Consider the following 27,163-nt stretch of genomic DNA (forward strand, 5'->3'; position numbering starts at 1 on the left):
TTCAGTAAAACGTGTTTTCTTTTGGCAGGTTCAACCAATAACATGCTGTTTCACATTCATATTTTATATGGGTGGGACATAAGTACATAAAAGTCAACACAAACAATGTGTGCACTTAAGTAAGCTGATAAAAAAAATTGTTCAGGAATAGAACACCAATGTTTCATTGCAGTCAAATAGGTTAAAAGTTTAGGACTCTAATTGAAATGCCCTTGACACAACTCAAACAGAAATCTCCCACAGGGAACAACTATGAGGTCAACAGCCTGTTTTTAAAACTCATATGTTAGCATATGGGTTTTGCACTTTGCCTGGTTCTAGTTCTTTCTGTCCTTTGGTCCTTGAGCAATGACAAATAATAAAACTAAATAGAACTAGAGAGGGCAAAAGATAGAGAAAGAGAGAACAAAAGAGAGAGGGGGAGAAATACCACAACAATGAAAATAATATTTGAATTTGCATTTTGAACATTTAAAATTAAACTTTCTTCCGGCTTCTCCCATCAGTGGTCGCCACAGGGGATCATCCACATGTTTGATTTGGCACATGTTTTTATGCTGGATGCCCTTCCTAACGCAACCCTCCCCATTTATCCGGGCTTGGGAAAGGCTGAGTGGCTGGGGTTGGTTCCCTGACCGGGGATTGCTTTTTAAAAATCCCTTTCAACATTTAGTTTTCATTTTCTGTTATTATAAACTCCACTCTTCTGGGCAGATGGTTCGTATACTTGTGATCATTCAGTCATGTTCAGTAGGATTGAGGTTAGAGCTCCATAGCAGGCCACTCAAGATCTTCAAACCATGTCAACCATACAGTATTTTAATGTAACATTCCTTGTGCAAAGGAGCACTGTTTTACTGGAAAAAAATGTTTTGTCTCCTAGTTCAATTAAAGGGGAATAAATGTAATTCTACCTCATCCAAATCATCATTTGGGAAAGAACCACATAAAAAGTGTCCCAATAATACCTTTGTCTATATAGTGTAGGATGCAAAAGATGAAGTTAATTTAATTGTAGACTTTGTATATGCTCTAACAGTCTGTACACCTAAAGTGTGTGTGTGTGTGTGTGTGTCTGCATGTACTTGTATATATTTTTGCCCTGGAACAGTACTTAATGCAGCTGCTTTAATGCTACAGTATAAAGTAGCTGCCAACACAAAGCCATCATTCATCATAAGACTCTCTTGGATCTTAACCTCTGCCAAATGGTTGGGAAATCCATTGAATCCTGAAGTAGAAGTGTTAAATGAATGAGTTTGCGCAAAGGCTCACAATTCCACTTGCCCTTTGTACTGATGTTTTTACATATTTATAGATTTTGGCAACAAAAAAAAAAAGGAATACAAGGTTGCTAAAATCTCTCATGAGAAATACCAAATATGGGAAAAGAGAGTTACAGTAGAGAAAGCAAGAGAGAAAGAGAGAGAGAGAGAAAGAGAGAGATAGATAGAGAGAGAGAGAGAGAGAGAGAGAGAGAGAGAGAGAGAGAGAGAGAGAGAGAGAGAGAGAGAGAGAAATAAGAGAATGTTGGCTGTGCAAGGAGCAAATCATCATGAACATCAAAGCAGAAACAGAAGCTACAATATTTGGACTGATACAGATAAAACAAATAAATAACAAAAGCTATTGTAATATATATAATTAATATATTTGCAAAATGTATAATCTTTTCCCATGTATGAGCAATACTAAGCAACATATTTACATATTACATTACAAAATAAACATATTTACATATTTACTTTATTAAAGAATTCATAAAACATTATTATTTAAAACATTACTGTTAAAAGATAATAGTCAATAATGAGCTGGTATAATGTGGTGCTAGTTATTATTATTAGTGTGTATTATTTCTTTTATACTGTATAATGCCAGTAATAACTTTTTTAATGACATTTTTTAAAAGATCTGATGATCAAACTTCCTCGAAACTTATCCACAATGCTTCACCAATGATGGGGGATTTGTTGGCCTTTGCATGGTTGTTGATTGTTGCTTATGGTGTTGTTGTTGTTGTTAGTGGTCTTGGTATTATTGATGTTTATTGGTGCTATTGTTGGTGGTATATTTTGTTGTTGGTGGTGTTAATGTGGTTGCTAATGGTTTCTTTGTTGGTAGTGGTGTTGGTATTGTTGATTGTTGTGCTGTTGTTTGTGGTGCCATAATTGGTGTTAATTTTTTATTTTTTATTTGTAGTGGTGATGTTGTTTGTTAGTTTGTTTTACTCTCTATGCATTCAGGGCATCTTACACACACATGTGCCTTAAAGCCACAAATAAATCCTATTGTACACTGTGGTTGAGTGTCTCTTTCTTTGAAGTAAGGGATTATGGGAGTTGTAGTACAGATGGAATTGAATAAAATGGACTTTAAAGTCGAGTGAGGATCAGTGTAAGAACTCAGAGATCAGAGAACCTCTGCACAACCCTCCCATCATCTACAAATCCCCTATTCCGCCAGTCTATCCCATTAAATCTCTCTATTCGCACTGCAGGGTAAAATAGAAGAGAGAAAGAGGAAAGGAAGAGCAACAAGAAGGAATATTGAATAGGCAGATATAGATAGTTGATGAATTTACAGTGAATTCACATGGATTTAAGCAGATTAATGAGCTGCCAGGAGGACTGCCAACACAGCAGAGAGCAATCATTAATGCTGAAATACATACTGAAGCTTATTACATCCCTCCTCACCCCAAAAAGCACACACAAACACCACACATTGAAACATTATTGAGCACAATTTTGTATGTTTATGCCATAATTTAAAAACCACATGCCTAACCGTAATATAAAGTTCCCCTTGTGCCAAAACAGCAGCTCTAACCCTTTAAGACCTGGACTCCACAAGACCTTTGGAGGTGTGCTGGTGTCACCAAGACTTTTGCAGCACAACCTTTAAGTCTTATCAGTCACGAGGTGGGGCCTCAATGAATCAGACTTGTTTGTCCAGCAGATTCCAAAGACATTCAACTGGATTGAAATCTTGTGAATTTGAAGGCGAAGTTAACAACTAAAAGTCTTTGTGATATTCCTCAAAAGGACACTGCCATTAGGCACTATCTTCATCATGAAGGGGTGTACTTGGTGAGTAACCATGATTAGGTAGGTGGTATATGTCAAAGTAACATCCACAGGACCCAAGGTTTCCCCAACAGAGAATTACACTGATGTTTGCTGGTGTGCCTTCTTCCCATATTGCATCCTGGTGCCATCTCTTCCCCAATGCACATGCACCCAGCAGTCTAATTATGGAAACAACTCCTTCATAAAACTGTATGACATTGTAGTGGTATGAATAAGTGCATGCTAGCAGTGTTTTGAGTATATCTTTCCACTTTCCACTAATCATGTGGTTAACCTATAATAATGACAAAAAACATCTTTACATTTTATGTTTTAAGGACAATATAAAGGTCATTTGCTAGTTATTTATTGATAGAATTAGGTAAATATAGCCTCAGATTCCAATAATAACACCAATATAACAAGATACACTGTATTTTATTTTATTTTTTACAAAAATAAGACAGAAATAAAGAACCATGTGTGAAAAACTAAGTACATATTATGATTCAGTAGCTTGTAAAACCACCGTTGCAGCAATAACTTGAAGTATTTATGTTATGTATGAAGAATTTAGGGCTCACTGTTCTTTACATTGTTGCTTCAGTTTATTGGGGTTTATTGTTAATGCACAGCTAAAGAGCCTGCCATGGCATTTCAGTCAAGATGAGGTATGAACTTTGAGTCTTTGTACCACCTTGATTCTGTTCATTTTCAGACATTTTGCTGTAGATTTGCCTGGGATCATTGTCTTGTTACATGACCTAATTTCGACCAAGCTTTAGTTGTCTGACAGGTGGCTTCAAATTGGACTACAGAATACTCTGGTATACAGACGAATTCATGGATAACTCAAAGACTGCATGTTTCCTAGGCCTGGTAGCTGAAAAACAAGCCCACATCATTATCTTTCCATTACATGCTTTACATGAAGTTGCAGTTAATTTTTTTTATTAGATACAACTTTACATTTAATTGGTAGCAGTATTAATTATTGCTACAGTCAAGCTCAACTCTCAGCCTTTCAACTGTAAAAAATAATTATGAAATTTGTATCAGTGTCTGAATCTTTTATTTTGAAATCAGGGTACCATTTTTGTTCATGCTAGATGGCTAGTTTATTTTGCCATTGTTTTTTCTTTTACACATGTTGCAATGTTCTTTTTCTCTAACCATCTAGCAGACAGTGTGCTAATGTGCCACTAGCATGTTGGCCTGGCTTCAACTTCCCAGGTGGTGTTCATTGCTGTGTTTGCTAAATGAGCTGCATTTCTACATCTGCCACTTAGGATCTAAGTCTCGTTTTTTTTCTTCGCAATGACACTAAGAATCCTTTGGAGTTGGAGTTGATTGGAAATTTAGAGGAAAGTTTTCTGGTCAGACACCAAAACCGTTCTGTCTCTAAACTAAATAAGACTGTAGAAATAAGGAAATAATCTAAGGAACACCATTCTATTTATAAAGCATAATCGTAGTAGTTCCATGTACAGTATGGAGATGCTTTGTTGGTATGGTAACATGAAATATGTGAAAAAAACTGGTTTTGAATGCCTACAGATTAGGTTTAAATTTTGAGTGTGACTGTATAGACTGAAAAACTGCTGCACACTATTTCTATATGCAGGACCATTAAAAAACATTTTTTAACCTAGTGGGAGTCACTCTCAAACCTTTCAATTTAACTTCGACCAGAGCAGCTGGATCGGGATTTGGTTAGGTGACTCAAAGGGGCAATTCATTACAGACAATGTGACCTTTTCCTCAAATTTCCTCTGCCCAGTGTAAAGGTATGTTTGGGGTCAAAAAACAATCATTTGTCAGAAAAAAACCTGTAAAGAGAATTGTCCCAAAACAGGCAGTGTACAAACACCCATCGACACATACACAAACACAGACACCTATTTAGGCCATGATTAAACCTGGATGTGTTAATATTTGGAGAGTTCAGTCTGGTGAAACGTTCCCTGGTTGTGTTTGAATTTGGCCTGCAGGCATGATCCCAAGTTCCACAAACAAACACCAGCTAACATAACATTTTAAGAGATCCAGAATGTGTTTATTTTTTTATTGTTGTTGTCCATGTTTGCATGGGAGTTTTGCAGGACAACACTTTTGCTCAAAAACATTACCCCTCTCAACAAAAGGCTTTTTTGATAAAACGTGTTTGGTATAATGCAGGGGTGGGCAATTAATTTTTACAAGGGGCCACATGAGAAACCTGAATTGTGTCAGAGGGCCACACCAACGATAATATTTTAGGGATGCACCGAAATGAAAATTACATTCAAAAGGCAATGAAATCCATAATTTTTTGTGTTATGCCTTTTGCCTTGGCACCATCACTGGAAAACTTTCCTGCCTTTTCAAAAACGTCCTCTACAGACGGAGTGCGCATGCTCGGATTGACTTTACTTTTCTGCGCCGCGTTCTCATATTTAGAAGACAATCGGGATGTTTGGATTTCAGGTGATAAATTAAACCCGACTTGGAGAAACTCTTTACAGATACACCCCCTCTTGAAATTTCAGCATTGCATGTTCTGCAAATCACTATCCGCACACCGCAGACATGTTGCTCTTATTCAGACAACCGTGTGCTGGCTGCGCTTTTTTATTGCGTCATTACAATTGTGTTTCTGCCGTGTTGTTTTGGTGATTTAGGTATTTTGGCCGAAAATTTTCGGTGCATCCCTGTAATTTATGATTGGCCTCATGCGGGCCGGACAGGGACGTACAAATGGCCGGATGTGGCCCGCGTGCCGTAGTTTGCCCAGGTCTGGTATAATGGCTTAAACCTCATCTGTAAACCTACACTGCTCTACCAAGTTTCTTTTGCATTTCTTCTTTTGCACTTCCTTCTGCATTTAAATAAAACATTCGAATGAACCCATATCAAAGAAACCATGTGTGGTACAAATTTTAAACAATATTTTATATGCCAGTTGTAACCTAGGTCAATTTTTAAATCATTCACACTGCTGTAAGAAAAAAACTTACTGGTGTACCACCTGCTTCCAAAAGAAAGACCATGATCATGGTTTCATGAATACAAGGCTAGAAAAGCCGGTTGGAAATATAGCCAACACCACATGTCTAATTGAATGTGCAATCAGTAAACAGCAGAAGTTGATAAAGAGAAGATCGCCTCATTATTCTATGCTGCATAGTCAATAATAAAAAAACCCCAAAAAAAACATGCCATATGCAGTCTATGAAGACTTGGTGATTCTCCAACAGCAAAATGGTCTTATGGACTCCGCACTACACACTGCCAAAAAAGTAACTGCTCAGACAGAAAGGGAGATTAGACCGAATGTCGAGGACAACACAATATAATTAGGAATAGAATGTCAATTTCCTGCTTTTGCTCCCTGTGTTCTAAAGCTCCAAAATAAATGTATTGCTGCAGATGAGTTTTTCTTTTTCTCATTAAAGATTCAACAAAGTGTTGCAAGAGGTCTGTTTTCAGTTATGGAATTGACTGCTGTAATTTACTTGGTTAATGAATATTTCATTAAATGGTTTGTCTCTAAAAGCTGGAACTGGAAGAAAACTTGCAAATGTCATATTGGGTAGATTTATACTTAATAATAATAATAATAATAATAATAATAATAATAATAATAATAATAATAAAAATAATAATAATAATAATAATATTATTATTATTATTCTGGTATTCTATTGCCACCTGCTTGCAGAAGAAAGAGTTTTATCTCAGAGGCAGACCCAGTATTAGTCACATAATGTCAAAATTGGTAAGGCAAAATTTGCTTAAATTTGACTCTTTTTAACCACTGAAAACATGCTATCCAGAATTGTTTACTCTAGCAAGTGATAAGCAACCCCCTATTTATTTATTTTGATGCAAGACCACAATGCTATGATGCTTTAAATGTGATAATATATGGACAGAGCAACAACTGATATTTGAAATTGAACATTGCATTTTTTTCAATTCCACTCTAATCAACCTTGCTATTGTAAAATATCTATAAAAAATTGCTTAAAACATCCCATTCCTTCCACACATTTTCCAAACACTTTTGGAGCTCAGAAATATTTTCTTGATTTTAAATGCATTAAAAAGAAAACTGATCCATATAACAACCCTGAACAGAATAATGAAGTTAATAACAAATGTCCCACAAAGGCAAGATGGAACATATTTGCACAGAACAATTCATACACTAGGGAAACTCAATGCCCTTCAAAAAGATTTGAAGATTATAATTCATATTATTTTTTAGATATTAGATTTATTGAGTGGTTTATGTACAAATAGCAGCAGATTAAAAAAAAAAACAACTGCGAATGACATGAGTAACTGAAGGTTCGCATTGAAAGATTTGATGTTGCGGTTCAGTAAACAAGGTTCTAAACTACAGAGGCTCTGATCAGTATGGATTGGAGTTCAAATCATAGCACAGCCAAGCTACCCTGCCTAAGCCCATGGGCAAAGCTTTAACTTCACCCTTCGACTGCTCAGTTCAAATCAAAGTCACAGACCAGTCGGCTACAAACTTTTTTGATTGTTTGTCTACTAGAATGGAAGTTATACTAAATTCAATATGTGATTAAGTAAAACAAGAATACTGTTGTTTTGCATATGACAGAGCAATTGTCATGTTGAGTGAAAGCACTGGCATTTCTGTCCTGTTGGTTGATGAAATAAAAAAATAAAAAAATGTATTAGATATGTAAACCTGGTTCCCCAAAGGAACGAGATGGTGTGTCAAAATGTTTTGGAAACACTTCCACGTTGTCCACGTGCTGAATCGTGTGTGTAATCAGTCCAATGGGAAGGCACAACATCACCAGCGGAGAGATGCCACGACCAGGAAGCTATGAAAGTACATGCGATAGAACTAATGCTAGGTTCGAAACCTGTTCCCTCAGGGAACCAGGGTTACATACTGTATGTATCCTAGACACGTTGTCTTTCAGGAACTTGAGCTGCTGAGGGTCTCCTTCTTCACAGGGAGGACCTCTAAGGGGCCATTATTTCCTGGACACATGCAGTGCTTGCATTGGACACCACCGTTGAGCTTCCTGGCCTGAAGAGGAAGCCTGGAGCACTACTGTTCGTGGGAAGACCAAGGGCACCTTGGAATCTACCCTGGATTGGGGTAAGGACAGCACTGGCTATGCCAGGGGTAACTCCCAGAATGGAGGGGCCATGGAAGGGCCTGGAGGTCGGACACGTAATCTTGAGTGGAAGAACAAACCTTGGCTGGTAGACCTGGCAGTAAACTGGGACTAACTGGTCTTACTCACACCATCCAGTAATTAGATGCTAATTCGCAGCATACACAGGAGGGAGCTCTGGACTGGAGAACAGCCTCTATCACAACAGTGGAGAGACCAGAGGCTAGGCGCTGTGCCTCGGCCTCAACGGGGTGTCTGCTTCCACGTTTAACTGCCCTGGAATGTGCTGTCAACATGAAGATACTCTGGCCTGCAGGAGAATCTGGTATGCAAGCTGGTGAGCCAGCGAGACCGCAGACCTACCTGGTTGACATAGGAGATCACAGAGACATGACCTGCTTCAGGGTTGGCATCTCGGACCCAGGTCTGATTAGTTAGTGGTCGAGCTGACACAGATTTAATAAAGCCCCATCCTTCTTGGGAACCACGAAGCACCTGCTGTAGGACCCTATAAATGGCCTCCTTACTCAAGAGAACATCTCAAGGTTACGTATGTAACCCTAGTTCCCTGAGGAAAGAGACGCTGAGTCAAAATGATTTGGGAACGTGCCTGAGTATTCGCGTTCTAAAATAATGTGTGTAATCAGTCAAAAATTGGACGCTGGCCATTACCGGCGGGGTGACGTCACAACCAGGAAGTATAAAATGCACATGGAGTAAGGCAAACACTAGCTTCTGTAAGGGAGAAGAAAACGCTGCTGGCAGTGTGGCTTAGAGACGCATCGCCTCGTTCTCTCAGTAAACTAGGGTTACATACGTAACCTAGAGACGTTCTATTTTAGAAACTCGAGCTGTGTCAAAACGCTTTGGGAACGAGTGTCTAATCATGCCAGACTGACTAGTCCCTGACTACTGTGTATAAGCACAGCTAGGTCGAAGGACAGAGGGGCAAGGAGTGGCACTGTGGTCGAGGTTGTAGAACCAGAAGAAGGTCATCAGGGTGGACCAGCCTGCAGCATTGCAAATGTATTGAACTTTGAGGCAGCCACACTCTGGGTGGAGTGAGTTCTGACCCCGCAGGGGGGACCAGATAACTCATATGATGATGTGATGGCATCAATTATTCATCTGCTAAAAGTCTGCTTATTAGCAGGGAGAGCCATAGCCGATGAGCAGTTGGTCAGATTTTCTCCAGGGACCCGTCCTATGGACTTAGGTGTCCAGTGCGCGTACCAGGCACAGCCGGGTAAATTTCTCCTGGACTGGGGCTTAAGAAGGAGGAGGATAGAAAGCCTATAACCTTACAGGTCGTGGGACGACCAAGGGCACCTTGGGGATGTTAACTGTCCTGGGGTACAAAAAGGCACTGGCTATACCTGGAGTAAACTCTAGGAAGGAGGGGGCCACAGAAAGGGCCTGTAGATCTCCTACTCTCTTAAAAAAGCAAATAGGGGGCTCAGAGAGAAGTACAGATGCAGCCTCGGCCATGCCTGACACATGGCGTGGTAGAAGGAGTAAGGGAGAACCAGAGGGGACAGTGCGACTTCTCTTGAGACGCAAACAGATCCCCCTGTGCTTTGCCGAATCTCTCCCAAATCTGCTCCAGGGTGGAGCCGCCATTCCCTGGTTTTCAACCTCTGCCTTGACAGGTTGTCTGCTGCTTCGTTCAACCGACCCGGGATGTATGCTGCTTTCAGCGAGAGGAGCTTCCTCTGGGTTCACATGAGGTCCATGTGGAGGTATGGAACAGCTGGATGGACATTAAAGTATGCATTCTTTAGATCTACCATGACAAACCAGTCCTCGGATCTGATTTGAGACACGACCTGCTTGAGGGTCAGCATCCTGAACCTAAGGAACAGGAAGTTTCTTAGGGGTATCGGTCACTCGAGACTGACCTCTGGTGTGCCTAGAGCCGAGGCAGTGCCCTGATGCGACTCTAGGAGCCTCGAAGGAGGTGGAGAGTTCTCCTGGACCACTACAAGACCAGGTGGAGCCCAAGGATGCTTGCTCTCTGGGAGTGGAGCGATCGCATAGAAATGCGAGCAGAATGGGCACGGCACATTGAGCACAGATCATGCACAGAATGTGGAGAGAATCTGCGCTGAAAGTGAGCAGACAGCTCCCTCGTGAACCGAACTAGCTCTGCCCTAACTCCATAGCTCCTTGAGACTAGACCTCAAAGCGCGCCCCCCCCTCCTCCTGAGAGGAAGAGAGGTGGAGCTAATGCTCTCGTTGCAGGACTAAGAAACCGTCAAAAGGTGTGCTTCTGAGCCTGTGAGCAAGTGCTGGACCAAGTGAGGTTGGAGAAAGGGACAAGCCATCTCGAAACTCTCTGCGGGGTCCATTTGCGAGCCCCAGGACCTGGTGCACCACTCCGCCACACTGATTACACACATTATTTTAGAGCATGAACACTTGGGCACATTCTCAAAGCGTTTCGACGCAGCTCGAGTTTCTGAAAGGGAACTTTACTTTCCTTTTTTCATAACCAGAGTCTGCCTGAGCCCAACCAGGGTGGGGTATACCCCGTTGAACCGGGCTAGGTAATAAATCTACAGTATGCACAACCCTTTAAGGCATGTCCAGCATTTTAGGTGGCCAGACAGTCTCTGAAGGTAATCAGTCTCTCAAAACTGATCTCTGCTGCTTTTAGAGCAGGGGGGCAAATGCCCTGGCGCTACTCCTGAAGCCTTATAAGAGGTGGTGAGCCCCCTAAGCCCACTAGGGTTCTAGGCGGAAGCGAGAGAAGGCACTCGTTGAAGATGGTTGCGCCCTGAAGCACCTTATGTGGCATATGTGGTAAACCGAGGTGCACAGCGCCCCCTCTCTGGCAAAATCCCCAGTTAGTCCTGAAATTAGGAACGCCTAGCTGCAGTTCTGCAATTGCCAATGACGGTTCTTAAATCTGTCAGGCCCCAGGCTTTGGCCTAGAACGCCGCCCCGGGCCCCTTTTATGGAGTGGGTGTACAAGTGGCTATGGTCTGTCTCTGGGTCTCCCGATGTCAAGATGTGCTGGGCCGGGGTTGGGGTCTGGGACTGCCAAGCAGCCCTACGAGAGCGACAAGGGAGGAACCTCAGACCAAACAGACCAGTGGGCACTACAGGGGCGTCCAGCAGCACAGCCCTATCCCTGTCAGAAAGGTCTAAACACTTCTCTTGGAGGAGACAAGGGTGGACATGGACCAGGCAATAGCCCTAACATTCTCTTGTGTAGCCTTAAGAGCCAGGTCTAAAGCACGATGCAGCGTTTGACCGTGATTGAAGAAACTCCCTTGTCTAGCTCCCGCAGCAGATCGGCCTGATACGCCTGTAGCACCACCATGTTTGCTGGATGGGTGCTGTTTCTGCTGCTCTGCCGGCCAAGTGATATCCAGCTTGGCCACGGCACGGGAACTCTACCCCCAACAGCTCCTCGAAAAGGATTAGCTGAGGGGGCGTGTCCACAGGTTATCTGGAAACCGTCCCCTCCCCTTCTTCGTAGGAAAGAGAGGTGGAGCGCAGCACTCTCCTCAGAGAGAAAAGAAACCGCAGATTGCCGTGTTTCCGAAAACTGTGAAAGAGCGCTGGTCCCGGCAGGTGAGGAATGAGAAATGGACAAGCCCATCCCCAAACCTTCTGCTAGATCCATCTGCGAGCCCCACAACCTTGAATGCTGCTTCGCCTTGGCAAAAGCGGGGCCAGTGTAACAAGGAATTGAAGTGCCTTCCTTAAAGTGCGCTCTCCAGGAGCGGAGCGTTCGCATATACAATGCGAGCACAATGTGTGCAGTCGGCTCCCTCGAGAACCAACCGAGCATTCTCTGCTCCCAAGCAAGCGACACACAGCCGAAAAGAGTGCTTACTCTTCATAGTCGCTTTCATTTTATTTTATTTTTTTCTTATATTTTTTTGGATATTACCATTTGCCATAAGACAAAACACACATAGAGTACTTCCTGAACAAACAGAAGCTAGCGCAGGCTTCGTCGCTTGTTCTTTTATAGCTTCCTAGTCTTTCCCATTCGACTGATTACACACATGATTCAGCAACGCATGATGGACAACGCGGAAGCCTGCCCAAAGCGTTCTGATGCAGCTTGAGTTCCTGAAAGGGAACTGATTTCTTTCTAATCAAAATCAATACAAAAGTTAAGGAGAATTGATTCAACAAACTTTCTTGACTAGTCAGGGATGGTGGAACAAACAGTGAGGTAAATGTTTAGGAGAGACAGATGCTATACAGATACAGATGCTATATGTAGGCTCAATGTATATTGTAGTTTGAAAATATTCTGACTAATAAAGCCAAATCATTTGCAAAAAAGAAATGCCCAAAATATAGCTTTAAGCTTAAGCCTTTTGCGTAAACTTGTAGACTGTAAAATGGTGGCACAGGAGGTCTCAAATTTTCTGACCAATTATTTGCTCTTAAGACCATTAAAAGGGTAATATTTTGCCAGTTTTCCCCCTAAGGTGCTCATTTAACTGCACATTTCTGTATGTAGAACTATGCTGGAGAATAAAATACTTAAAAAAAATTGTACTTATGGAAAGTTTTTTTAAATCCCACTCCCACCAGTATTTTTAGTTCTTAGTGAGTTGCACATCATTATCCACTGAGGCTACTTATACTGGAAGTGAGCATGATGGGAAATCCTTTCAGACTTTTGTTATAGACTATGCCCCATGCAAGAAAAGCTACTCATTAAACCATGAAGAGGTCCCTGTTGACGGACATGAGCTTTCATGCTCCACTTTCGGTTTCAGAATCAACTATTTTAGATGAGCCTCCAGGATGTCGATAAAAATAAATGTAAAAAATTATTGCACCTGGAAATGTGGTTTGTAGCCTAAATATTATTGTTCATGTGAATAAAGGGCAGTTTGATTTATTCTTTGCAGTTGCTCAGAACTTAACCGCACTGATAAAAAAAGTAACATGTCAATCTGCTAAAGATGACCCTGCTCATGTTTGTGAAAACGAATGACAATCTTCTGCAACACTGACACCAATTTACTAAAAAGTATTTTAGATGGCTTAACCCTCAAGCATGGAAGCTGAATGTCAACAGAAAACACACACACACACACACACACACACACACACACACTCACACACACACACACATACACTGGACAGATCCAAAGGCATCCAAACACACACCTGCACGCATAGAGTGGTTGTTTGGCCTGCTATGACAAAACCCTAAGGGTTTTTTTTATGTCAGGTAATTTCTCTTTTGACTCATCATAAATATCACTGGTGCCCGATCAAACCTCGTCTGTTCATCCGTCTCTATCTATCGATCTGTCTGTCTGTCTGTCTGTCTGTCTGTCTGTCTGTCTGTTTGTCTAAGATAGAAGGAACAATTGCTGCATGTGCATCACTATGTAAAGAACATTTGATATCTGTGTTCCTTTCTATGCTAAATGTTTGATTTAATATTAATCTGAATTGCCTCATTTTAATAAGGGCAAAATCATGCTAAAGCGTGGACATATGTTTGGATAAATTATTGTCAAATGATTGATTTACTGCAAATGCTAACAGGAAATGTGTAACTTTTTTTGGAACTAAGGACTGCTAATTCTATAGACAGTAAGCCTGATAAGACCGGAATGAGGTTTGCAAAGCAGTTAGGAGGTCAGAGGTCAGTCAATTGAGTGAAATCATGTCAGGTGTGCGAGTGTGTGCAAGTATATGCCACATCAAATTTTATGCCTTCTGCATACAGCCTGTCTGTTGCTAATGCAGTAAAACAGGCATTCCAGGCACTTTATAGTTCGAAATGTTTGACAGTTAATCTGCTAGTGTATACTGCTGCATAGAGTCTAATGGACTGATAGTTTAATGTGTTCGTGTGTAGAAATCCATATAAGACCATTTAACCCCAATCTTATCATCACTACACTCGCTACCTGTTAAGTTTCAAATAGACTACAACCTACTGCTACTTACAGTGCCTTGCGAAAGTATTCGGCCCCCTTGAACTTTGAGACCTTTTGCCACATTTCAGGCTTCAAACATAAAGATATGAAACTGTAATTTTTTGTGAAGAATCAACAACAAGTGGGACACAATCATGAAGTGGAACAAAATGTATTGGATATTTCAAACTTTTTTAACAAATAAAAAACTGAAAAATTGGGCGTGCAAAATTATTCAGCCCCTTTACTTTCAGTGCAGCAAACTCTCTCCAGAAGTTCAGTGAGGATCTCTGAATGATCCAATGTTGACCTAAATGACTAATGATGATAAATAGAATCCACCTGTGTGTAATCAAGTCTCCGTATAAATGCAAGTGCACTGTGATAGTCTCAGATCCGTTTAAAGCGCAGAGAGCATCATGAAGAACAAGGAACACACCAGGCAGGTCCGAAATACTGTTGTGGAGAAGTTTAAAGCCGGATTTGGATACAAAAAGATTTCCCAAGCTTTAAACATCCCAAGGAGCACTGTGCAAGTGATAATATTGAAATGGAAGGAGTATCAGACCACTGCAAATCTACTAAGACCTGGACGTCCCTCTAAACTGTCAGCTCATACAAGGAGAAGACTGATCAGAGATGCAGCCAAGAGGCCCATGATCACGCTGGATGAACTGCAGAGATCTACAGCTGAGGTGGGAGACTCTGTCCATAGGACAACAATCAGTCATATACTGCACAAATCTGGCCTTTATGGAAGAGTGGCAAGAAGAAAGCTATTTCTTAAAGATATAAAAAGTGTCGTTTAAAGTTTGCAACAAGCCACCTGGGAGACAGACCAAACATGTGGAAGAAGGTGCTCTGGTCAGATGAAACCAAAATCTAACTTTTTTGCAACAATGCAAAACGTTATGTTTGGCGTAAAAGCAACACAGCTCATCACCCTGAACACACCATCCCCACTGTCAAACATGGTGGTGGCAGCATCATGGTTTGGGCCTGCTTTTCTTCAGCAGTGACAGGGAAGATGGTTAAAATTGATGGGAAGATGGATGGAGCCAAATACAGGACCATTCTGGAAGAAAACCTGATGGAGTCTGCAAAAGACCTGAGACTGGGACGGAGATTTGTCTTCCAACAAGACAATGATCCAAAACATAAAGCAAAATCTACAATAGAATGGTTCACAAATAAACATATCCAGGTGTTAGAATGGCCAAGTCAAAGTCCAGACCTGAATCCAATCGAGAATCTGTGGAAAGAACTGAAAACTGCTGTTCACAAATGCTCTCCATCCAACCTCACTGAGCTCGAGCTGTTTTGCAAGGAGGAATGGGCAAAAATTTCAGTCTCTCGATGTGCAAAACTGATAGAGAAATACCCCAAGCGACTTACAGCTGTAATCGCAGCAAAAGGTGGCGCTACAAAGTAGTAACTTAAGGGGGCTGAATAATTTTCACCGCCCAATTTTTCAGTTTTTTATTTGTTGAAAAAGTTTTAAATATCCAATAAATTTCGTTCCACTTCATGATTGTGTCCCACTTGTTGTTGATTCTTCACAAAAAAATACAGTTTTATATCTTTATGTTTGAAGCCTGAAATGTGGCAAAAGGTCGCAAAGTTCAAGGGGGCGGAATACTTTCGCAAAGCACTGTACTTACAAAACACTAAATGGTTTGGCTCCCATGTATCTTTCCAGTTTTCTAACACGTTACAATATAATACAATATCATAACCCTGTGCTCCATTACATCTGATCAAATGCACATTATGAACTTGTGCTTTTTAATACCATTACTTCCTGCAGCTACGCTAATTCCTCTCCACTGCTTCTCTTTCTCTATTTATCCCGAGGCATCCTGAGGTTGCTTTAGCCCCAGTCACCTCCCACCTCATGAAGATTGTGGACTTTTAAAGAAGTAGATGCCAAGCCCGCAAACATCCCGAACCATCTAGAGACGTACCAGCGGCAATTGGATCCCACTTAATGTGGAGTTTGGACACTGGACCTCCTTGAGTGTTTAAAGGCTCTGGCATGGAGAAGCTGGTGTTGGATCTGTGATGATCGCAAATGTTGAGCTATTTTATGAGTTGCTCAGTAGCTCCTAGTTTTATAACCACAAATGACTTTAAAAGACTGTAGAAAGAACATTACTTATAATCTTACATTCCAGTGCTCATGTTAGTTCTCACTATCCATTGTTCTGTATTGTTTAAAGATTTATAATCGCACTCATGATAGCACCCAAATGAGTCTTTTATTTGCCACAGTCTTGCTCATCAGGGATAAATGCACACCATTCAACTTAACTCTTAAAATTCTGTAAAGCTGCTTTGAGACAATGTCTGTTGTGAAAAGAGCTATAGAAATAAACTTGACTTGACTAGAAATGATCCATGTGTGCCGATTTGTGTTATCACATATCAGCAGTTAATCACAAGCTTTTGTACTGTACAGTTTCAACATCACAACTCATACAACCTTATTAAGATTCAAACAGCGATCACTGATGTGTGTAGAAGTTATTAATGTCATCAAATACTATGCTACACTAGCATACGCAATGAGAGACACTGATCGGCAGCCAGTCGCATCAAATAGTCATGCTAATTATGTGACCTTCACATGAATTTTCTTTTTTTTTTTTTTTTTTGGGGGGGGGGGGGGTGTCTAATTGCGTACACAATTTCACCTTGGTCAAATGCTTCAACAAAACCTGGTTGCTCACTGGGTTTTTTAAATAAATAAATGAATAAGTGATGTACTTTGCTGAACACATTTTGACATGCTGCAATTCATCAAAACATTCCACAATGGACTTCAGGAATTGTACAATCATGCACAGACTCTTGCTGTCAGACACCCACGCTAGATTTCTGGAGCGGCGAAACAGCGATTTTTGAGCCAAAATAGAAGCGTCAGATCTGACTCAGCCCCTGTGTGTCTGACAGGCAGGCTGTCTGGCCATCAGAGAGAATTTAGGAGGAGAGGAACTTGGTGTACTAAAACCCTCTGGCCGTTAGTCTGAGAAGGAACTGTGCACTACTGAGATGACACACAGCACATTGCACTGCTGGATGTCAAGAGAACTACAAACACACATACACGTGCACACACAAAAACACACAGGACAGACAATATTATTGAAATGAGCCCAAATAATAATGTCTCTCCTGCATGAGTTTATGGCACTGGTGTGGTTGGCCAGCCCACTATGCAAAACCAGGAGTAAATTTTTTTTCTTTTTTTTTTTTTTTCCACTATGAGTTTCTATTTGTGTTGTGAACATTTATTTGTAAGAATCACCTTAATTCACTATAGTGCTCATGTAAACCCCATTGCTGTTGAGTTCGAATCTCAGAAGCAGTTTTTCTAAGGTGTTTAATTTTCTAGGTTTCTACTAAAGCATTCAGTAATAATTTAGTAACAAGTAATATTATATGAACACCCAAAACAATTTGGTTTCACTACTCATTTATTACCTAAAATATATAATAAAAGAGTGACCTGGTAATTCATTATGAACTAAGTAATAAGTAATACTTTATGAGTCCTATATATCCTATGGAGAGCATTATTTGTTGCCTTATTTGTATTTTTTATTTATTTATTTTTCAAATAATGCCTACTGGCCTATATATATATATATACAGTGAGGAAAATAAGTATTTGAACACCCTGCTTTTTTGCAAGTTCTCCCACTTAGAAATCATGGAGGGGTCTGAAATTGTCATTGTAGGTGCATGTCCACTGTGAGAGACATAATCTAAAAAAAAAATTCAAAAAATAACAGTATATGATTTTTAAACTATTTATTTGTATGCTAAAGCTGCAAATAAGTATTTAAACACCTGTCTATCAGCTAGAATTCTGACCCTCAAAGACCTGTTAGTCTGCCTTTAAAATGTCCACCTCCACTACATTTATTATCCTAAATTAGATGCACCTGTTTAAGGTCGTTAGCTGCATAAAGACACCTGTCTATCCCATACAATCAGTAAGAATCCAACTACTAACATTGCCAAGACCAAAGAGCTGTCCAAAGACACTAGAGACAAAATTGTACACCTCCACAAGGCTGGAAAGGGCTACGGGGAAATTGCCAAGCAGCTTGGTGAAAAAAGGTCCACTGTTGGAGCAATCATTAGAAAATGGAAGAAGCTAAACATGACTGTCAATCTCCCTCGGACTGGGGCTCCATGCAAGATCTCACCTCATGGGGTCTCAATGATCCTAAGGAAGGTGAGAAATCCGCCCAGAACTACACGGGAGGAGCTGGTCAATGACCTGAAAAGAGCTGGGACCACCGTTTCCAAGGTTACTGTTGGTAATACACTAAGACGTCATGGTTTGAAATCATGCATGGCATGAAAGGTTCCCCTGCTTAAACCAGCACATGTCCAGGCACGTCTTAAATTTGCCATTGACCATTTGGATGATCCAGAGGAGTCATGGGAGAAAGTCATGTGGTCAGATGAGACCAAAATAGAACTTTTGGGTCAAAATTCCACTAAACGTGTTTGGAGGAAGAAGAATGATGAGTACCATCCCAAGAACACCATCCCTACTGTGAAGCATTGGGGTGGTAGCATCATGCTTTGGGGGTGTTTCTCTGCACATGGGACAGGGCGACTGCACTGTATTTAGGAGAGGATGACCGGGGCCATGTATTGCGAGATTTGGGGGAACAACCTCCTTCCCTCAGTTAGAGCATTGAAGATGGGTCGAGGCTGGGTCTTCCAACATGACAATGACCCGAAGCACACAGCCAGGATAACCAAGGAGTGGCTCTGTAAGAAGCATATCAAGGTTCTGGCGTGGCCTAGCCAGTCTCCAGACCTAAACCCAATAGAGAATCTTTGGAGGGAGCTCAAACTCCGTGTTTCTCAGCGACAGGCCAGAAACCTGACTGATCTAGAGAAGATCTGTGTGGAGCAGTGGGCCAAAATCCCTCCTGCAGTGTGTGCAAACCTGGTGAAAAACTACAGGAAACGTTTGACCTCTGTAATTGCAAATTAAAGGCTACTGTACCAAATATTAACATTGACTTTCTCAGGTGTTCAAATACTTATTTGCAGCTGTATCATACAAATAAATAGTTAAAAAAATCATACATTGTGATTTCTGGATTTTTTTTTTAGATTATGTCTCTCACAGTGGACATGCACCTACGATGACAATTTCAGACCCCTCCATGATTTATAAGTGGAAGAACTTGCAAAATAGCAGGGTGTTCAAATACTTATTTTCCTCACTGTATATATATATATATATATATATATATATATATATATATATATATATATATATATATATATATATATATATATATATATATATATATATATACACACACAGTGGTGTGAAAAAGTGTTGAGGATCTTTTGGTCTACTTCACTTTGTCAGGCAGGTCCTATTTAAAAGATTTCTTGATTGTGAGAAAGTTGGCAGTAATCAGGCCTGGGTGTGGCTAGAGAAATTTGACTCAGGTGTGATAAACCACAATTTTAATAGGGGAGCAAACACTCTTTTACACAGGGCCATGTAGTTTTGTTTTCTGTTAATTTAAAAACTGCATGTTGTGTTCACGTGTGTTATCTTTTACTTATATTTCAATTAGTTTGCTGATCTGAAACATTAAAGTGCGACAAACATGCAAAACAATAAGAAATCTGTGTATGTGTGTGTGTGTGTGTGTGTGTGTGTGTGTGTGTGTGTGTGTGTGTGTGTGTGTGTGTATATATATATATATATATATATATATATATATATATATATATATATATATATATATATATATAATATTTATTTATTTATTTTTACTGGATATATATTTAAAAGAGTTTTACCCCATGTTGGGTAAAAAAAAAAAAAAAAAAAAAAAAAAAAAAAAGCATTTTCGTTATTTTACTGGTGATTGAAAATAGAACATCCGCATGCATAGGTAGTGCTTTGGTGTCTCAACTGTGAAGCAGACCTGTGAAGAATGCATCCATTTTTTAGCAGCTAACATAACAAAGGGGTTAAACAAAAAAAGCAGAAAACTAAAGTGACTTAAAAACACCCTACAGGGCTTCCATACAGGATTTTATGGATAATTAAAGTTAGTTTCCAATCATTACTGCTAAAAAAAACATACTCTGCATCAAACATTTAACAGTTCCTACAGAGCGATTATAGAAGAAGCCCTAAGTGTTTTGCATTTTCTAAGAGTGTCCTCTTTATATTTCCATGCTGATATGTTATGATGATTATATGAACAAGTTATAAATTTGAGAGCGAAACATGTCAAAGCAGCATGAAGCAGCTGGACTTAGTAACACAGGGGTCATAAGCGCTGCAGGTGAGATTGTGAGTTATTGTCCTCGCATGCACCTGGTGTGCCCTGCTTTTATCTAAATGATAGCACAGCAAAAATAGTTTTTTTTTAGTTGATTATTCCTGGCACACTTTCAGACGGACCACAGGGGGTGTGTGTAGTGAAGGTTTCACCCACACACACACACACACATGCATGGTTTGGTCACTAACTGTGAACTAGTTCTTTATTATTTCCTTAGGTCAGTTCAAACATTGCTCACTCATGCAATTATCCCTGACCTTGATAGGCAAACAGAATCTGATGTGCTCTCTCTCTCTCTCTTTCTCTCTCTCTCTCTTTCTCTCTCTCTCTCTCTCTCTCTCTCTCTCTCTCTCTCTCTCTCTCTCTCTCTCTCTCACACTCACACACACACACACACACACACACACACACACACACACAGACACCCAGACACACACTGGGAAGCTAGCAGGATAAGTATGATCTTCTGTTGGACGAGAGTGGCATGTTGATTGCAGTTAATGGGCCAATTTATAATTCAGTTATTCACACTGAAGCATATTCAGTGAAAAGTCTGGACCTGCTGACGGTCATGAGTGCTCTGGAGATTCTGTAATGAATATACTCCATAAAATGTTCTTCTTTTGTGTCGGTAGGATACAGTGAATGTATTTCACAGTGTTTTGATTATTTTTAAAATTATTATTATTATAATTATTACTATATTTGTATTACTAGTATTGTGTGTGAAAATAATACCCCAGTCTTATTGTAGCCTTTTCTTCTTTTTCTTTCTCTTCTTCTTTTTCTAGCTACGCAGTCTATGGACAGCCTATAGAACTGCTTCGTAAAAAGTGAAATTTGATGCATCCCTGAATTTCATGGGATGAATTCAATGCACCCTAGATTTTCCAGACTTTACACTTATCCTTGTACAAATACCTTTTGAATACTCCAAATGTTAAGCCAACAAACAGGAAGTGAGACTTATCTGTATCTTAGCAACTTTGCGCACTGACAAAAAACATGGTAGGCATGACCTGATGCAATGCAAACCACTAGTAAAATCTACTAGTCAAAAGTCACCAAATTTAGCCACAATTATCTTGCCACCCTGCTGCCTCTTTTCATTTAGGTCTAAAGTTATGGCTCTGTCATCCTTCGATTCTTCATGAAACACAATTTTGTTGAATGTGAGGCTCACAGTTTTGGGTGCTTGGCCCCCAAACAAGCTTCTAGCAACCTCATGATTACTCATGCCATTTATTATGGATACATTATCACCTAAAGACATTTCAAATGCATTTTCAAATATAAGGGTCCATTCATCAAAAGAGCTACAGAAACATAGATGACATTATTGCGTTTATTTAACATTAAACTTGCAAATCCAGGTCAGAGTAGAGTTTCTGCTGGATGGATGGGAAATGCCAAGAGAATGGTTTGCATGGGAAGAAAAATGCTTGTTTGCTCAACGATATCTGCTGCACACATAATAATATCCCGATAGTATCTTTCAACCATATATTTGTATGAATTAACCTCTTCAACTCTTTTTCCAGACATTTACATTTCTATCTACATTCAGCTGAATCTTTTATCCAGAGTTTTAAATCCATGTTAAAGGTGAAAGAAAGGTGGTGAGGAGCAGAGATGAACAAGTGCAAACACCAAAGAAATAGAAAGAAGTGTAAATATAGAATTTCTATTATCTCCACTAATGCCTTTTACTTATTGAATTATTCATTAGTCTTGCATAGGCGTAAGCTTGAAGATGAAAATCTAATTAATGAACAAACTGTAAAATGAGTTGACGATCATATACATATACATCTATTGTTTTAAGGACCTTGATCATTATAATTGCATTTACAATACTTGTTCTACTGATGTTTTAAAAAATAACAAATACTAATCCTGGAAGGAAACACTGAGTTGCACTTGCTTTATGAGGTCAGGTATTAAAGATAGCTCTCCTACACAGGCTTCATGATCTATAATATCCATTGTGCATAAGTGATATTCTGTTGATTTATTAGCATAAGTGAAATTCATTGGCAGATCAGTGTATTACTATTTGCATAATGACACCAAAACCGCAATTTACAATTTAAACATTTTTGCAAAAAAGGGAAGCTCAGAGCTCTAGGGAAGGCATCTAGGGAAGGAGTAGCTCAGTAATTAATATGTTGGACCCATGATCAGAAGGTCATGAGTTTAAATCCCACCACCCCAAAGCAGCTACTGATGACTGTTGGGCACATAAGCAAGACCCATTACCCTCAAATTTTCAGTTGTATGAATAAGTTAATTGTAAGTTCTCAAAAAGGGTGTCTGCCAAATGCCATATATGTAAATACCAGATATTGCAAACAAATACAAATCGCAAAACAATATATTTATAACTGTCAAGTGGAACAATAACCAATAACCAATAATCCAATTTTTGAATGTCTTAAAATATTACAGTGCTCCCATCAAAATTAAATGCACTTTTCCTTTCCACTGTCCCTTTTTTCACTTAGTCGACATGTGTTTGATTATCTGGATTCCCTGTTAGATTTGTTAGATCATTATGCATGAGCTATTTAAAGTATTAAAAATATCTTTCTCTGATAATGAAATCTGCCAAATTTGGTGATGATTGAACAAAATTTGATGAAGCAGTAAAAAGCAATTTATTTACAATTTCCACAATGGTGGGAATTTGCCAGCAATTGAATCCTTCTCAATTCAGTGAATTGCTTTTATATATTCTGCACAAATTTCCACAAATATACTTCTGAATTAGGCCCAACTTGAACCGATTGGGGAGAATAATTCGTTTTAGCTTTCTAACAAGAGGCATACCGTGTGTCTGTGTACCGATATTGTGATCTCAATGTCTAATTCACCTGTACTCAACTCCATCACACCTAAGTAAATCAAAGCCGACGTAATCATCTAATCTCGCTTTTCTTAAACTCCGCCCGTGATTCAGATCTTAACTCTGAGCTAAGACACCACAAGAGAACACACATATACCCACACCAAGAAAGATTTATCGGTTCTGTTTCATAGACAGCTGTGATATTTCCTTCGCTTGTGATGTTCTGACTTCCCAGGTGACAAGCAATATCACTCTCTTTTACACAGTCTCTCTCTCTCACTCTCTTACACACACACAGACACACACACACACATAGACATACACCCACACGTATCCTCCTTTTGCCACAAGGGCCATTTTGATGTGCCTGACTTCAGAGGTGACACTTCAATTTCAGAGACCTGGAGACTCTGGCTAATAAATTTGCCCATTAAAGAAGACCCCCCCTCCACACGCACATATTCTCTCTCTCTCTCTCTCTCTCTCTCTCTCTCTCTCTCTCTCTCTCTCTCTCTCTCTCTCTTCCCTCTCTCTTCTTACAATCTTTTCTCACCATCCTTTCCACTTCCATCTTTATATACAAGCTATTTTAGCTGAAACTAAACTGTTTGTGACACCAGAAACAAATGTTTCCATACTGAGACCCTTTCCATTATAATAAACTCCTAGTACACTTAGCTCCAAGACTACATTAACTACAAAAAAAATGTCAGCTAAAATTGTTATCAAATAAAATTTTGTTTGAAAATGACATTTTCTCAAACATGGAATCCTTGAAGCATATTTATGGGTAACGATTCCAGGTGTTCATTAAAGAAATCTACACGTGTTACAGTTTAAATGAATCATATTCTATAATATTATGCAGCACTAAGAGGATTTGATCCATTTTCCTTTTTAACCTTGTTTTAAATAATGCATCTGTTCTGCTATAACTAATGCAGTATTATGACCTGGGTACAGTTTGCCATTCATTTTCAATAAATGATGAAATAAAAAATTGCCACCTTCAGAAAGAATTTTTTTATGAGGAAATATTTTTTTACTTCCTGCACACGTTATCGCTTAGTGCAGTGAGCTGGAAATTAAATGAATGTATTAAAGCAATATGCGATCGAAGCTATAATGCATGGTTCTGATAATTAACACTGTGCAATGTGAGTTCATGCAGATAAGATTTCATATGAAAGATCAGCACTTGACTAAAAGGTTGAAAGAGTCATTGATGCCGAATGAATTGTGACTACTGTGTAACATAATAATTTTTCGTAGTTGGAGTTGGTGGCTCACAATTGTATCGGATGTCTTTGGATGCAGTAGCTGTGAATCTTCCTTCACTTGAACTAAGAGACTCAAACCTGTTTTAGCATGACAATGCCCTATACACAAATCTTCATGAACATGTGGTTTTCATGAGCTGTGAAAGATCTTGCATGGCCTGCTGTAAAGGTCTGACCGAAATCCTACTGAACATCTTTGGGATGAATTGGGCTGCACCTTAGGCCTCCTCAAACCTACATCAATATCTGAGAATACCTAAACCCTTCTGGCTAAATAAGCACAAATTTTAAAATCTGGTAGAACATCCTTCCAGAAGAGTGGAATTTTTATTATAACAACAAATGGGGACTAAAAGTGGAATCGGATACACCTACAACACCTATGATTAACAAGTTAAATAAACCAGAACTCACTGTGTGTCTGCAACAATGAAAACATTCCCCTCACAAAAGTATGATGTGCAGAAGAATGGAACACTAAAGTGCATAAATTATTTAAATATATTCATCAGTACTTTTACTTCTGATACTTGAGAACAGTTCCAAAGCAAGTACTATTGTGAATATAGGTAAGTAAGTAGTTTTACTCTAGTCGAAATGTAAAATAACACTACACACCACATTGAATGGTGAAATATAGATAAAAAATAAACCTCACATTTTATATGTCAATATCCTCCACATACACCAGATTTAGTAAACCGCTAGAGATATTGGAGTCAAAACAATTTTATCTAGATAGATGTTCCTCCAACTAGTACAGTTCCAGGGACTTGTGGAATCATGGAAACTTAATAGACAGTATATGTGACTAAAACAGCAACAATTATTTAGAATTATTTCTTATAGTCTGCCACACAATCATTAATAATCCAAAAAAAGAAAAGACATAAATCTTCAGAAGCCGTGAGGGAGAAACATCTTGATCTTGATGTTTAGAAAACATAGTTAGATTTTAGAGTTCCAAGTGTCTATATTGTTGGAAAAATGCAACACTGAAACTCTGTAGCCATGAGAACGCATTTGCCTTGCTTCGTTTAAATGAACAGTGGCATTACATTAGCTATTTAACAAAGCTATTGAATACCAGTTAGAATCGGGCCATAATGTCAGCATGATTAGCAGATGGAAAAAACACAACAAAAACATAGTCTGGTTTCACAAATCATGCAAAGAATGCACTTACCAACCATTGTGTAATTTGGCGAGACTCAGATAATGGGGCAACAACTAAATTAGGAGAAAATTAGGTTTATTCAAATAAAGTGTAACGAGATCCTATTTCCATTAGCAACTAGATGCAATTTCCAGGGAATAATTTATGTAAGGCATAAAACACACACATACACAAACACGCACATATTCAATTACATGATGGTGAATCGTGGCCTGACTGGAACCTGCGTTACTATCGCCACCATATAGTTGACTATTTTCAAATCACATCACAGGTCACTGCTTGTATACCAGAGCGATTCGCCATTGATTCTACTGACACCCAAACTTATTACCATTTAAACCCCTCAAACTGTTCTCCTACCAATTCCTACCCATCAACCAGCTCGCCCATAACATAAAATATATATTAATCAATGAATGGTATTTGCTTCATCTAAGACACATCAAACCAGCAGTATCTTTTAAAACTCCTGTTCACTTAGCTACACAGGGCAAGATCTGCCTTCTTTCTCAGTCATGTGACTCATATCACATTTGTTTTGATTCTGCAATTAATGTTATGGTCAAGCTAGTTCCTACTACTGTCACTTGTGATATAGCAAAACATTTTAACTTAATCATATGCCCTGATTACATGCAGTACCTTTTGTTAGTGCCTGTAAATGAGTATTAATGTTGGACTGCTTTAATTGGAAATTAATAAATTCCATCAAAGCAATCACATTCAAGTAATCAACTGTGCTTTGGAAAAAAAAAAGGGTATTGTTACATATATTCACCTGAAATCCTTCCTGCACTCTGTGAGAAGGGTCATAAATTTCATATATAACGATATTTCAATGTACTTAGATCTTATTCCTCAGCATGTGCAAGCCATCCTCTAACAATTACTCTAATAATCTGAGAAACCCATATATATATACAGTACAGTATATATATATATATATATACAGTACAGACCAAAAGTTTGGACACACCTTCTCATTCAAAGAGTTTTCTTTATTTTCATGACTATGAAAATTGTAGATTCACACTGAAGGCATCAAAACTATGAATTAACACATGTGGAATTATATATGGAATTATATACGTAACAAAAAAGTGTGAAACAACTGAAAAATGTCATATTGTAGGTTCTTCAAAGTAGCCACCTTTTGCTTTGATTACTGCTTTGCACACTCTTGGCATTCTCTTGATGATCTTCAAGAGGTAGTCACCTGAAATGGTCTTCCAACAGTCTTGAAGGATTTCCCCGAGAGATGCTTGGCACTTGTTGGCCCTTTTGCCTTCACTCTGCAGTCCAGCTCACCCCTAAACCATCTCGATTGGGTTCAGGTCCGGTGACTGTGGAGGTCAGGTCATCTGGCGCAGCACCCCATCACTCT

The 27,163-nt window shown here is 39.4% G+C and overlaps 1 protein-coding gene across 2 annotated transcripts in view; it reads right to left on the bottom strand.

The window, feature by feature from the left end:
* The window catches only part of unc5da (unc-5 netrin receptor Da), a 254,244-nt gene that overhangs the window by 183,112 nt on the left and 43,969 nt on the right, over positions 1 to 27,163 (bottom strand). The gene's annotated exons all lie outside the window — the stretch shown is intronic.

Source organism: Silurus aristotelis (assembly GCF_946808225.1).
Source record: "Silurus aristotelis genome assembly, chromosome: 16".
NCBI lineage: Eukaryota > Metazoa > Chordata > Actinopteri > Siluriformes > Siluridae > Silurus > Silurus aristotelis.